The sequence below is a fragment of the Thamnophis sirtalis genome, unplaced genomic scaffold, assembly GCF_051295495.1.
Source record: "Thamnophis sirtalis isolate CommonGarterSnake01/CBP01778 unplaced genomic scaffold, rThaSir2_p1.2 scaffold_2, whole genome shotgun sequence".
In the NCBI taxonomy this organism is placed as follows: Eukaryota; Metazoa; Chordata; class Lepidosauria; order Squamata; family Natricidae; genus Thamnophis; species Thamnophis sirtalis.
In genome coordinates, this window is record NW_028261382.1 from 150,132,903 (window position 1) to 150,145,439 (window position 12,537).

The window sequence follows — 12,537 nt, forward strand, 5'->3', positions numbered from 1 at the left end:
ATCACTGCAGATGTTAAATGAATAATGTTCCCCAAATTCCCAAAATTTGATCACATAACCCTGGGATGCTTTTACAGTTATAAATGCAAGATTGTAAATAACTTTTCAGTGCTGTAACTTTGTCCGGGGACTTAAATGAATGGTTGTAAATTAGATACCAGAGATAATAACTATTAGCTTTGGTAGCTGTATGCCCCATGAATTCCCCTTACAGCCATCTTAAGCTGGTAACTATAATCTTTTGTCTGTCCCAACTTCATCCATTTGCCAGGTCTTGCCAGGTGAAAAAGGAATTAAAAGCTGCCTTCGTTCACCTGGTCCCAAAGCCCAAGGTGACTGCCACACCAAGAAGGCAGATGTGGGTTTCTCATCTGGTGAGCTGAAGGGACCTCTGGCAAGACAGACCACAAGTACGGAGTCCTGTGACTCCTGGGAAGGAGTTAGCAGCTGCTGTAAAACTGCGCTGAGATATCTGTTTAGACTATTCTTGCTTCCCTGTCAGAGCTATTTGCCCGGCTTTGGGCGTCCCGGAGTAGCTTCACTCATTGGGGCAAAGCCCAGCCTCCATTCCCCAGAGGTCTCCTATTCTTTTTGCTTGGCTTACAGCCGCCAAGAGAGCAACAGTTGCCACAGGAAGTCGAAACCCCTCTCTGTCAGGACAAGGTTCCTGCATTTTAGAAACCACCGGAAAGAACGCAGAGCCACCCCGGGCACCCAGTGATCCCTCTTTCCTGCTGTATTTCTTTGGTTCTGTTCCTCGCCCGAGGAAAAGCTTCTGCATGCACGCAAGTTCTCGCGAGATCTCTTCTATGGGGGGGGGAAGGAGGTGAGCGGGACAACCAAGGGGAAAAGTATAGAAGTGATGCATAGCTCGCTTTGCTGAAGGATAATAGAAATGACTAATTGCCATTACTACGTGTCAATTCGAGAGTACATCGCCCATAATAATCAGAATAACAGAGATGGAAGGGACCTTGTAGGTCTTCTAGTCCAATCTTTTCAGGCAGAAAACCCCATGGCATACTGTGCTGTGTATCAAGTCTCTTGATTCTATCCCTCTAAGGCTAAGCCATTTTTTTTAAAAAAACTTTATTTCTATATTTATGTAATGAAGCGTTGCAATGTAAACATTTGTTGCATATGTAAATTGACTTTAATTGCAGGATCTTATTTAAAAATATGTTCAAAAGATTGCAATTACATCAGTTCAGTTAGTGACCGTTTGACGTTACAATGGCACTGAAAAAAGTGATTTATGACCATTTTTCACGCTTAAGATCTTTGTAGCATTCCCAGGATCATGTGGTCAAAATTCAGAAGCTTGGCAACTGGTTCATACTTATGACCGTTGCTATGTCCCAAGGTCATGAAACCTTTTGACAAGCAAAATGAATGGGGAAGCCAGATTCACTTAACAACTGTATTACTAACTAAACAACTGCAGTGATTCACTTAACAACTGTGGTAAGAAAGGTCGTAAAATGTGGCAAAAGTCACTTAAATGTCTCACTTGGCAACATAAATTTTGGGTTCCATTTGGTCGTAAGTTGAGGACTAGTTGTATCATGTTTAGATTTGATTTTCCATAGAATAAATGTAATAGTTACACTAAATATTTGGCTGTATAAAAGTAAATAATTCTTTCCCAAATTTAGATTTCAAGAAATGTGTTACTTTATATTATTACTGAAAATCCAGGGATATCATGTATATTGCCCACAGAGTTACATCTGCTTTTGGTCAGAAATGAATATACAAACAGAATGAATTATTTGAATCTATTTAAAAGCCCATCTGCTTATCTGTAGTTAGAGATCTGTTGCATTAAGTTTTTATTGTAGAAACAAAATAGGGAAGTATGAAATAAATGCTGTGAACTGTTTGATGTTCACAGTTAATGAGATGACATATTACACCTAGCTCTGTGTTGAGTTCTCATGAAAAGAATACTTCTCAATGGATTCAGAGTTGATGCTGAAATATACTACAGCATGTGTCATTTGTCTAGGAGGAATAAAATCATTAGTCAAACAATAAAACTGAGAAAACAATTAGCACTGTTGTACTGGTCAAACATGGACAGGAACTCAAAGACATTTTAAAGTACTTAATACATTGATAATAGCAATACTTAACTGACTTAAATGTTTCCCTCTTATTTACATTTATTTTTATTACAATATTTTTGTTACTACCAGGGAAACCTATTTAGTAGGGATTTTAAAAAAAATCTTAACATTACTATTTCCAGAAGTATCCCTTTTATTTCTTTATTGCCATAACTGAATAAAAGTAGATCTCTACTTCCTAATGAAAATCATTCAGTAAGTTTATAAATACATTGGGACTAAAATCTACTCTAGTTTTTTTTATAAATGTGTCATGATAAGATACTTATGATACTTGAAATCATACTAAAAAATAGTTTCATAATTTTCATATTATTTTACTGATTATTGTTATCAGAATAAGCTGTAAGAATGGGCTGTATGGATAATTTTCCACAAGAGAAAGTTACACAAATTGTTTCCTAGTGAAACAATTAATAGTGCATATAGTTAATAGTGCATCAAGTCTATATAGACATTTCATTTAAGTTTCAAGATTGTTCAGTGAGCTCTGTTTTTTTGTAAATACATTGTTCTCTTGGGAAGGAATATTTATATGTTTAAAAAAAGAGATCTCTCCCCCAGGAAAATAATCTTAAGAGTTGATATGCAAAACATACATTATACTGCTTTCAGAGTATAAATATCATGCATTTGTAACTTGCAACTTCTTAAATTTTGCTTCCTACAAATTTACATTCTAAACTGTCATACGTATACTCTAAAAGAATCCAGTAGCCTTCTGTAATGGTTATTCTATGCCTCTGTTTCCATAATAGCTGAATGCAAGAAGTTTGGGTTCATACCTTCATTTTCCAAATGATCAGGTACAACATGTATTATTTGTATGAAATGCTCAACATGTATGAGAACTTTTTCCAGTGCCTGTAGTTGTGCACTTTACAGTGCTTAATAGGTTTGCTGAGTAGTATTAGCAGAAAATATTTTTATATCTGTAAGTATTATATAATTGCTATTTGAATCAGGTTATGCTTTAGGAATGCTCCTTGAGGCCTCTTCTGTTTTAGAGTTTTTTTAAAAATTGATGTAATCAAGTAAACATTAGTCATTTAGACTTGTGATAAAGCCGTATGTGTGAAATTTCACTGTATATATGTATTTCAGGAAAATACTGCATTCCTTGGATTTTTTCAGACAATTATTTTGTGTTAGTCTTCCTGCTAGCTACTGTTTGTTTTGTATCATAAAGATGTAGGGCATTCCAGAAATGTTAGTGTATATTTTTTCCAATTTGTTTAACTAGTAAGGAATTCATAGTTAGGTGATAGTCCATGCTTCCTTCATGCAGAAGGCCTCAATTAAACTTTGACATTTCCAGTTAAAAAGAAAAGAGTTGGTGACATGAGAAGTTCCTCCAGGATGTTGCTTTGACATTGCCAATTAGAATAGCGGTACTAGATTAGACAGATTAGAAGTGCTCTAGATATAAAAAGAGTTTCTTGTAACTCAGTTCAGATTATGTGATGAAGTAAACTGAGATATATTATTTCTATACTGTACTAAATCTACTCATCATGTAAACATTGAATTGCTAGTGAATCTAATTTTTGAACTACTAATAATTAAAAACAATTCCAACTTTCCTTGCATTACCAGCAACATTAGTTATATCAGAACAAGAAAGGGACTGGACATTCTTTTTCGAGAAACACCTTGTCATTAATGTAGTCTTATTGAAGAACACAAATAGATTTGTAAGAAATGCCAGGAATTTTAAATAATTTGAAAATGATCCTAGTGCAAAACGTTCTCATAATCCATGGATTACTTTAGAAAACCTTTAGGAAATCAGAACAAAAAACAAAATGGATAATCACTGAAATGTTTATTCAGTATATATCTTTTTGTGAAAAGCCTTCAGGAAATTATTAGTCATGGTTTTTTGAATATGGATCCGGTTACTAACACACAAAAGTCTCAAAAAATCTAATTTTCATAGTTCTAACTTTTAGAATCTAGAGTCTTTTACCATGTTCTCATATACTTTTAGTACAGCAGAATTCTGTATCAGAATATTTGAGGCATTGTTGTGAAAAATACTGCATAGTAATATGAGCCTATATGAAAATATCTCTTCTGGCCAAACCCAAATTGGTATGGGTGTTGTAGTTCAAAAAAGAAAAGTAAGATGTCCATTTAGAAAGATTGGACATCTTACTTTGTTTTTTTGAACTACAACACCTATACCATATGCTACACTACAGTTATCCACGCTGCCCAAAATGCAGAATTAATTTTCTTCAGGTTGGTTACTAATGTTTGTACTGTATAAAATCTCACAACTAGATATACAATTGGAGCAAGTAATTGAGATGGCATTTTGATAGATGAGGCAGAAAATCCCAACCATTCATTTGATTTATATTTTGTCCTATCTATGCGGGGTCAGCCTGTAAAGGGCATACTGTGCATGAAATCATTTTTAAAACATGGTTGTAAAATATGTAAAAATTCAATCATTAAGAATTTGCTACCATTTATAATTATGCAAAATCTACCAAAATGCTCTTTGCTTTATCAAAGAGATTGTCTTAAAACATCTTAATAACTAAGAAATATTGAATCTAAAACTCAAATATTCTAATATTGCAGCATGGAAGATGGAGTAGTTGTACACTCACCCCAAAGCTGACTGACAGGGCTGCAGGATGAATTGGAAGTCCTGCTCATTTGACAGGGAAATCTACAGACATTTATACAGCTGGCACAAATATCCATTGATGTACTGGCATTGATGTTTGGCAAAAACCCTAAGCCTGTTCTTTTTCCTTACATACCCAAATGTCGGCCTACAGCTATACCAAATGTTTTGGGTTGATTTTATTTTAAACTGTAGTAAGTAAGAAAGTTAGAAAAGTCAAAAGAAAATAATGCCTTCCTGGTCTGACTGCAATAAGCATTGGCTTTGACGGTCACCTAGAACCACTCACCATTCCTTCCTTCCACATATGTATACAAAAGGATAGCAGTGAATCAGAAAAACCCTATAGCCACTTGTGAGTGAGCCTTTTTGAAGTGCATGAGATTTATTTCTGAGCCAATATATACACAATTGCACTGTGAACTGTAAGATACTAGAGTTATAGTACAGATTAAAAGCACCGGGAAGCAGAAAAATATTTTACCAATTCACATAGCCAGCACTGTAGAGCAATACAAGAGAAAATTTCAAGATATTGGGTTTTGTTGCCTTTTTCAAAAGCAGAAGAAAATGAGCTGACAAGAATTCAGGATCATACATTTTTCGAATCCATTAATATAAGTCTTCCATTCCACTGCTAAAGGATGTTATGTGGGTTGATACTATTTTATCAACAAAACAGATTCTTTATCCAGCATTATGTATCCCCAAATAAGACCATTCCATCATTCCAGAGCAGATATGAGTTGTGGAACAGGGAGGATGAAAAGTGAAGATAAATTTTGTTTCATAAATGGAAACTAACTGACATGAAATCCAGTTACAATTACTCATGAGTATGACCAATTAAAATCCATGCAGTTATTTGCAATTTTTCATTGTAGTGTAGCACTATTGTGTATTATTAAGAAGCAGGTCTTACTGAATTCACTTTGGCTTTTACCGAAAATAAATGTGGTTCAAATTTAATAAGATAAATCTCTAGTTAGATTAGCATATAAGGTTGCAATCTTATCCATTTGTATTTGGAAGGAGTGCCACTGTATTTGGTAGGAGTAATTTCTATGTCAACATGAATAGGATTAAGCTGCTAAACTCAACAATTAAACTTTTGAGTAATGCTTTTAAGTTGATGAGGCCACATTGTCTAAAATATTTCAAAATAGTTTACCTAGTGTTGCCTAGGCAAAAAAAAAAAGATTAAGTATGTGATTCCCTGCTAAATCAATAAGAACTATTTGGGATTGTCTGAAAGAATAATTAAAAACAGTTGTTTATCAACTTGGATATTTGCAGAGACCAAAGTTATTATTGAAAGGATTCCATAGAATATTCTGAGCAATTAAGCATTAAACATTGCCCAATAGACACTGATATTTTTACTTACCTTGTAATTAGAAAGATTCTTAATTGTTTCTTCTAAAATTCATATTACAACAACTTCCCCTAGGAAGAGAAAGTCCAATGTATACTTCTTTTTGTTTTAATTCCAGTTGAAAGAGGAATACAAAAGTCACATTTATGTTAAACAAAAGTTATTTTGTCCTAACAGACATGACAAAACCTGTCTTCATTCCTTTCTGTTCAGCTCAGCCAATATACTACTTAGCTTCAGCAAGTTAATCAGTCACCAGATTCTACAGCCTTTGTTTTCAAAGATGTCTAATTCTTACATGACACTACCTGTATATATAATAAGATCCATACCCTAAGCACCTAAACTAAAGGTGGAGCTACATTTTGGTCTATACTTTAGAGAGCACAATGTCTGTGTATTTATAATAGTAAAAGACAAACTACCCTTCTAGTGGACAATTTGTAAAGTTGTGCTGAATCAAGATTTGTCAGATTTCTGTCAGAATAAGAATTTGATATGTTAAATAATTAAAATTAATTAAAAACAAGAACTAACGCTGCAATGAAAAACAACTCATGTGTAGCATTTCCTTTTTTAATTTTCTGTCCTAAAATTGATTGAGTTACCATCTATTCTACGCAGAGAACATATGACTACAATGTAATGCCTATTCAGTTTGGCATAAGATCAATTGAACTTCTGAATAAATTTGCGAAGAATTACATTGCAGCACAACAAATAAATTTATACACTGGATCACTGCATCACAGTAGGCAATGATCAGGCTACAATTCAGCTATTCATCTTTAAAACTATTTCCCCATTTTAGAGATGTTTCTACCATCACCTTTGCCTGAAATATAAATGTTAAATGAACCTGATGAAAAAAAATCACTCAAGTTACAAACTGATGCAAGTCATAACTATATACTGATATAGAAAAAATATATTCACCAAAGAACACATACAAAGAATAAGTGACCTATTTGTACAGCATCCAGAATTAAATTTCAGAAATAATATAGTATTAAATTGATGCTTTCAAAACTTACCTTTTAAAAACTGAAACAGGTTTGTCTGATTCTGTTCTTGATCGTCAATGAGGTTTATTGAGTTTCCCTATGCTGATAAACATCAAGCTTATATAGGATGAGAAAGTCAGAGTGGACCATGCAACAGAATGCAGAGAGGAGTTCTGCTGCACCTAAAATATATACAATGTGCAATGGATAACCTAATATGTCTTTCATTTAACTGGCTGGGCAGGTTTTTGCATTCTCTGGAACATGGAATCATACCAGAATTTGTTGGCATAACAGTCCTGTCAAACCAGTTCCTTGGTAGAACAGAAACCCGTTCAACCAGTCGGCATCAAAGGGCAGTTCAACATGCTGCGGCTCAACTCAACTCTGAAGCTTCATAAGTGGTGAATTATTCACGCCTCCAACAACTCCCAACATAAAATGTAGCCTCCAGCAAAATAATTTACCAAAGGAGTTAGGGAGTGTTGCGTCCGTAATTATCAAATGCACCATTATCCTATTGTTTCAGTCTGCTTTTTGATGCATCTATTCTAGATGGATGAATAGTTTGAAACAAATCAGAAAGGTTTATTTATGTTAAGGAATGTTTAAAGCATTTTTTACAAATTGAACACAAAACCCAGTCTACTAGATTACATTTTTTTTGCTCATTGGAAATAAAATGCTGAAAAATAGTCAAAATGAATTCCCTTATACATGTCACTGAATTGCTGACAGCTATAAAACACTACACTTTTTTTTTTATTAAGTGTCATCTGTTACAGAAATTTATATCAGAAAGGTAGCAAAACTACATGTACATGTAAAACTAAGACATGAAACATTTTTGAAAACATCATTATATGTGGATAGACATTTATCCCTAATTTCCAGTCTACTATAACCTATTGTAGACTTTTCCATTAATTATACTTTATAACCCTACAGAAATATCCTTAAATACATATTGTAAATAATCTAATCTCTAATCAAATACTATTTTCTTGCTGACTTAATGAGTTCATAGTGGCAGTGTAATTTTTCTTAGATTCCAAAATGTTTGATGCTTCTTTCATGGGGACCTTCCAGATGATTAATTCATTGAGCATAGGAACATGATAGTTCAATCACAGGAACAACTCACTCTGAGACATCGTCCCAAGTCAAGGACAAGCACAGCAATGACAGAAAGAAGACCTGGTTTTTGTCATAAGCATGGAATAATATGTGGCTGGAGCCCCATAAGGAAATGTATTTGTTTATATACATCATTGATGCACCAACCTATCTCACATTAGTGACTGGGTATTTTACAAGATCAGAAACAAGCAAATCCTCTCAACATTGGATGCCCAAGAATAAACTAGATCTATAATACAGATTTTGTGTGTGTGTGTGTGTGTGTGTGTGTGTGTGTAGAGGTTTCTTTTGTAGATGGATGGATGGATGGGTGGGTGGATGGATGGATGGATGGATGGATGGGTGTGTATCATTGTAAGCTGCCCAGGTTTATGATTTGTTGTTGACCAAATATTTTTAGTAAGTAAATAAGTTTTGATTGGTGCCAGATTTCTTTCCTGTTAAAAACATTGCCTTTTCTACAGAAAATGTACTTGAGGCAATATAAAATTACTTATACAATATACTGAAACATGAATGGCTAAAAGAAATAGATGTGTGCAAGTAAGATGGAGAACTTTGTCAACATAGTATTGGTTTTGTGTAGGTCTTTTTAGGTGCTTTACAAAATTCTGAAAGTCAAACATTCAATCACTGAGGAAGGAAATATAATTTGCCTGACATGTTATTTGCCTACTTATTTTTATTTATAGCCTTCCCCCATGTTGAAGGAAGACACTGTATATGTTGGCCTAATTTGATATACAAATGAATACTGAATTCCCATTCATGTTCATGTCACTTTGCAACCACCACAGAAGAATAATAGTTATCTGTTGAATATTTAGTTTTATTTTAGAGTTTAAACTTATCTTTCAGCTATAAATATTTTCAGGATTTCCAAAGCGGCTGAAAAAACAATAGCAAAACTAAAATCTTTATATAATATTTAACTTTAAATCAGTTGTTGGACATTCATAACCCATAGTTATGAATATCCAAATAACTCATAAGATACAAATCTTTATGACTAGCTCTAAAGTAAGTAAGCCCCATAAGAATCACCACATCCTAGTTTATGAGAAGAACATCCTCATTATTATTTTCAGTTTATAACTGCAACATCTTTAAAAAATATTTAAATGCATCCAGTCTAAAAAGATCATTGAAATATCCCAGCATTTGCAGTTCATACTATATGCAGATAATGTAAGAATAAAATAGGTGCACTGATAGTTCTCTCTAATTGCAAAACATGTTTCATTCTGATAACATCCCCTTTCAAGGAGAATGAGAAGAAGATGGTAAACATGTGAGAACCATGTGCAGAAGTGAATCTGCAAAGTGAAATGACAGGAAGCCAAGAAGGACCAAGGGGTTGCTTGCTAACCCAAGTGTCTTGCCCCTGAATCCCTCATTTATCAAAACAGCATGACTCTGGAAGCCTCCTGCCAGATTTTGGACGACCTGCATTTTGGACCTGTTGCATGATTTAGAATTGTAATGACTAAATTGTTATCCCAATTTTTGGAGTTCTAATTATTGTTAAATTTCTATCAGCAAAATGGGCCCTCAAAGTGAAAAAAGAGACCAGTCACATTTTGGTGTCTATTATTTGTAAGTATAGGAATATTAGACAAAACCATAGGAGGAAACCTATATGGACCTTCAGATGAAGTTACTACTGCCAGCCTTGATGATGTAACTTCTTATATTGCCTTTCTTTGACCTCTCCCTAAGTGAGAGTTATGCACAGGTGTGTGGAAGCATAGAATTGAAGACTAGCATGCCCTGGAGCAGAGAAGCATTGAGACAGAGGCACAGAAGACTGGTTTCTCCTAATATTTTTTCATCCAAGATCTTTCTACACACTTGGTTAACATTTGATTATATATTTAATTAATTTGACTTGTTTTTAAGGCCAAACAGTATGTCCTGTCATTCACTTTGAGCTGCTTTCCCCATGCCTAACCAACACAACAAGGGTTCACCTATTCTCACCCGTTACATTTATGCAATGGGATGCCCATATTGCAGCTGCCTTTATAGCTGCCTCCCATACTGACCACTAGCAGATTTCTGTTCCTCATTTTTATTTTTCAGCAATGCAGTACAACCCCCAATGGCATTGCAGTACTTGTTATTTTAAATGAAGTACGACCACTCTTTCCCCCTGGAAGCACAAGATCATGTTGACTTGTTCCAAGGAATGCTTTTCTCATATTTTAGTTTGGCCTCTGAAGAATCTCCCAGAACAAATGAAGTCCCAGGAATCTTATAAATCTAATAACCACGTTAAAGCTATATTAGATATCAGTTTTCTCCATGTTCACAGATTACATAGGGCCATTGTACTGTAGTAGCTTCCTGATCTTTCGATACCTTACTGAGCAATGAGTTATACACTTGATACAGAATCTTGATTGAATTCTTCTTAGGGCTACCAAAGAATCATTTATCTGGATGTTGCTCCTTAGCTCCAAAGCTAAGCTTGATCATTCAAGCAGACATAGATACATATATATTGGGATTGTTTACAAGTTCCTAGTACGTATGCATAAATACATTGGGCAGGAATCTAGGTGTTGGCATGCTATGATACATACGAAATCAAAAATTGGGAAGCATGCACAGACATGTAGCTTCTTATCTATTTGGCTTCTATGCATGACTTGAACACCCAAGGTTTCTGCTTTTCGGTCCATGTTCCTTTCTAGTCTTTCTGGTTCACTTTCCACCTCTGGCTCCTCGTCATGTGTTTTTATGTAAGCAAAGATTAATAGCACAGTATGCATTGTTGAAGTACTTTGAATATTCTGCACCCTACCCTCAGAACATTGCAGTGGAAGAACTGCTGATGGGCATGGCTGAACACTTTATGTTTTGCAATAGTATCTCATTCTCCACTCCCCCCATCCCAATTTCTTCTGTTTTTAATCTTTACTAAGTGCCACACTTATATGTATCATTATCTCCACAAATGTTCTGGCACAATCAATAGTGGCAAAGTAGTATATTCAGGGCTGTGTATAAATGTGTGGTCCCTTTCCACTCACCCTGCTTTCTTCAGAACACATCTCTCCTAAGCGGATCTCACCTGACACTTCTGTTTGTCCTCTCATTGAGAGAATAATTTGGCTAGCCAATCTGGCATATTTTATGTTTCCTGAATCCCAGATATTTTCTTTTGTCCTATAAAACTTCTAACCAGAATTGCATTGTTCTTTCTTGATGATCCAAATATATTGTGGCCACTCCATTCACATTCCCTAATGAAGGATTCTGTTAAAAAAAAAAAGGAAACATTCCAGAAGCCCATCTCCGTCTGAGGACAGCTTTCTTTAAATGGAAATTGTGAGTAACTGATGTCCAAGAAACTAATGACGTGTCTAATGACGGCTTAGTGTCTAAGATGCTGAGCTTGTTGATCAGAAAGGTTGGCAGTCCAGTGGTTCAAATCTCTAGCGCCACGTAATGAAGTGAGCTCCTGTTACTTGTCCCAGCTTCTGCCAAACTAGCAGTTCAAAAGCACATAAAAATGCAAATAGAAAAATAGGAACCACCTTTGGTGGGAACGTAACAGCGTTCTGTGCGTCTTCAGTGTTTAATCATGCCGGCCACATGACCATGGAGATGTCTTCAGACAGCACTGGCTCTTTGGCTTTAAAACAGATGAGCACCATCCCCTAGAGTTGGGAACAACTAGCACGTATATGTGAGGAGAACCTTTACCTTTATTCCTTCCACAGATTCTGTCTTATGAATCGCCACCTTTTGTTTCCACTTTTCAATAAAAGAATCAAAAGAATCATTAGTGAAAGGTAGATACAATAGGACATTTGGCAAACAACAAGTCCTAACACATACACACACCACCCCTGTGCTTCAAGCACTAGCACCTATGGATCCTGATGAATTGGTACCAGCTACATCAAATTGCACAGCATCAGCTCATGTTGTGGCAACATAGAGATCATCATGGCAGCAGAGCTGAATTTCTGCTCATATTACCTGTAGGTGCCAGTTTTGTGGTCTTCTTGGTTAATCATGAGGAGTTGCCTAATCTCACTCTTGAGCCAAGATAGCTGCAAGAGATGGGTGCGAGAGTCTGTTTGGCCGTAAGCTGCAACTATCTCTTCTGCCAATCTGTACAGAGGTGTGCTTTGCACCATTAATTTAAATGCCAAACTGTAAGCCCCCCCGGAAAATGTGGTACAATTAGGGGTAATATGGGCACACTGGGGAGTTATTTATGGATACTGAGATGCA

The 12,537-nt window shown here is 35.3% G+C and overlaps 1 protein-coding gene across 5 annotated transcripts in view; it reads right to left on the minus strand.

The window, feature by feature from the left end:
• RBBP8 (RB binding protein 8, endonuclease) overlaps positions 1-7,304 on the minus strand; it is a 66,841-nt gene extending 59,537 nt beyond the window's left edge. For 3 of the 5 annotated variants that reach the window (XM_087707181.1, XM_014054633.2, XM_014054598.2), the window contains exons 1-2: positions 7,180-7,304; positions 6,158-6,216 (exon numbers count right to left, since the gene is read on the minus strand). The gene's annotated coding sequence lies outside the window, so the exon portion shown is untranslated. The remainder of the gene's footprint in view (positions 1-6,157; positions 6,217-7,179) is intronic. The other 2 variants (XM_014054648.2, XM_014054616.2) reach the window with 1 other exon arrangement.
• Positions 7,305-12,537: the final 5,233 nt, after the last annotated feature.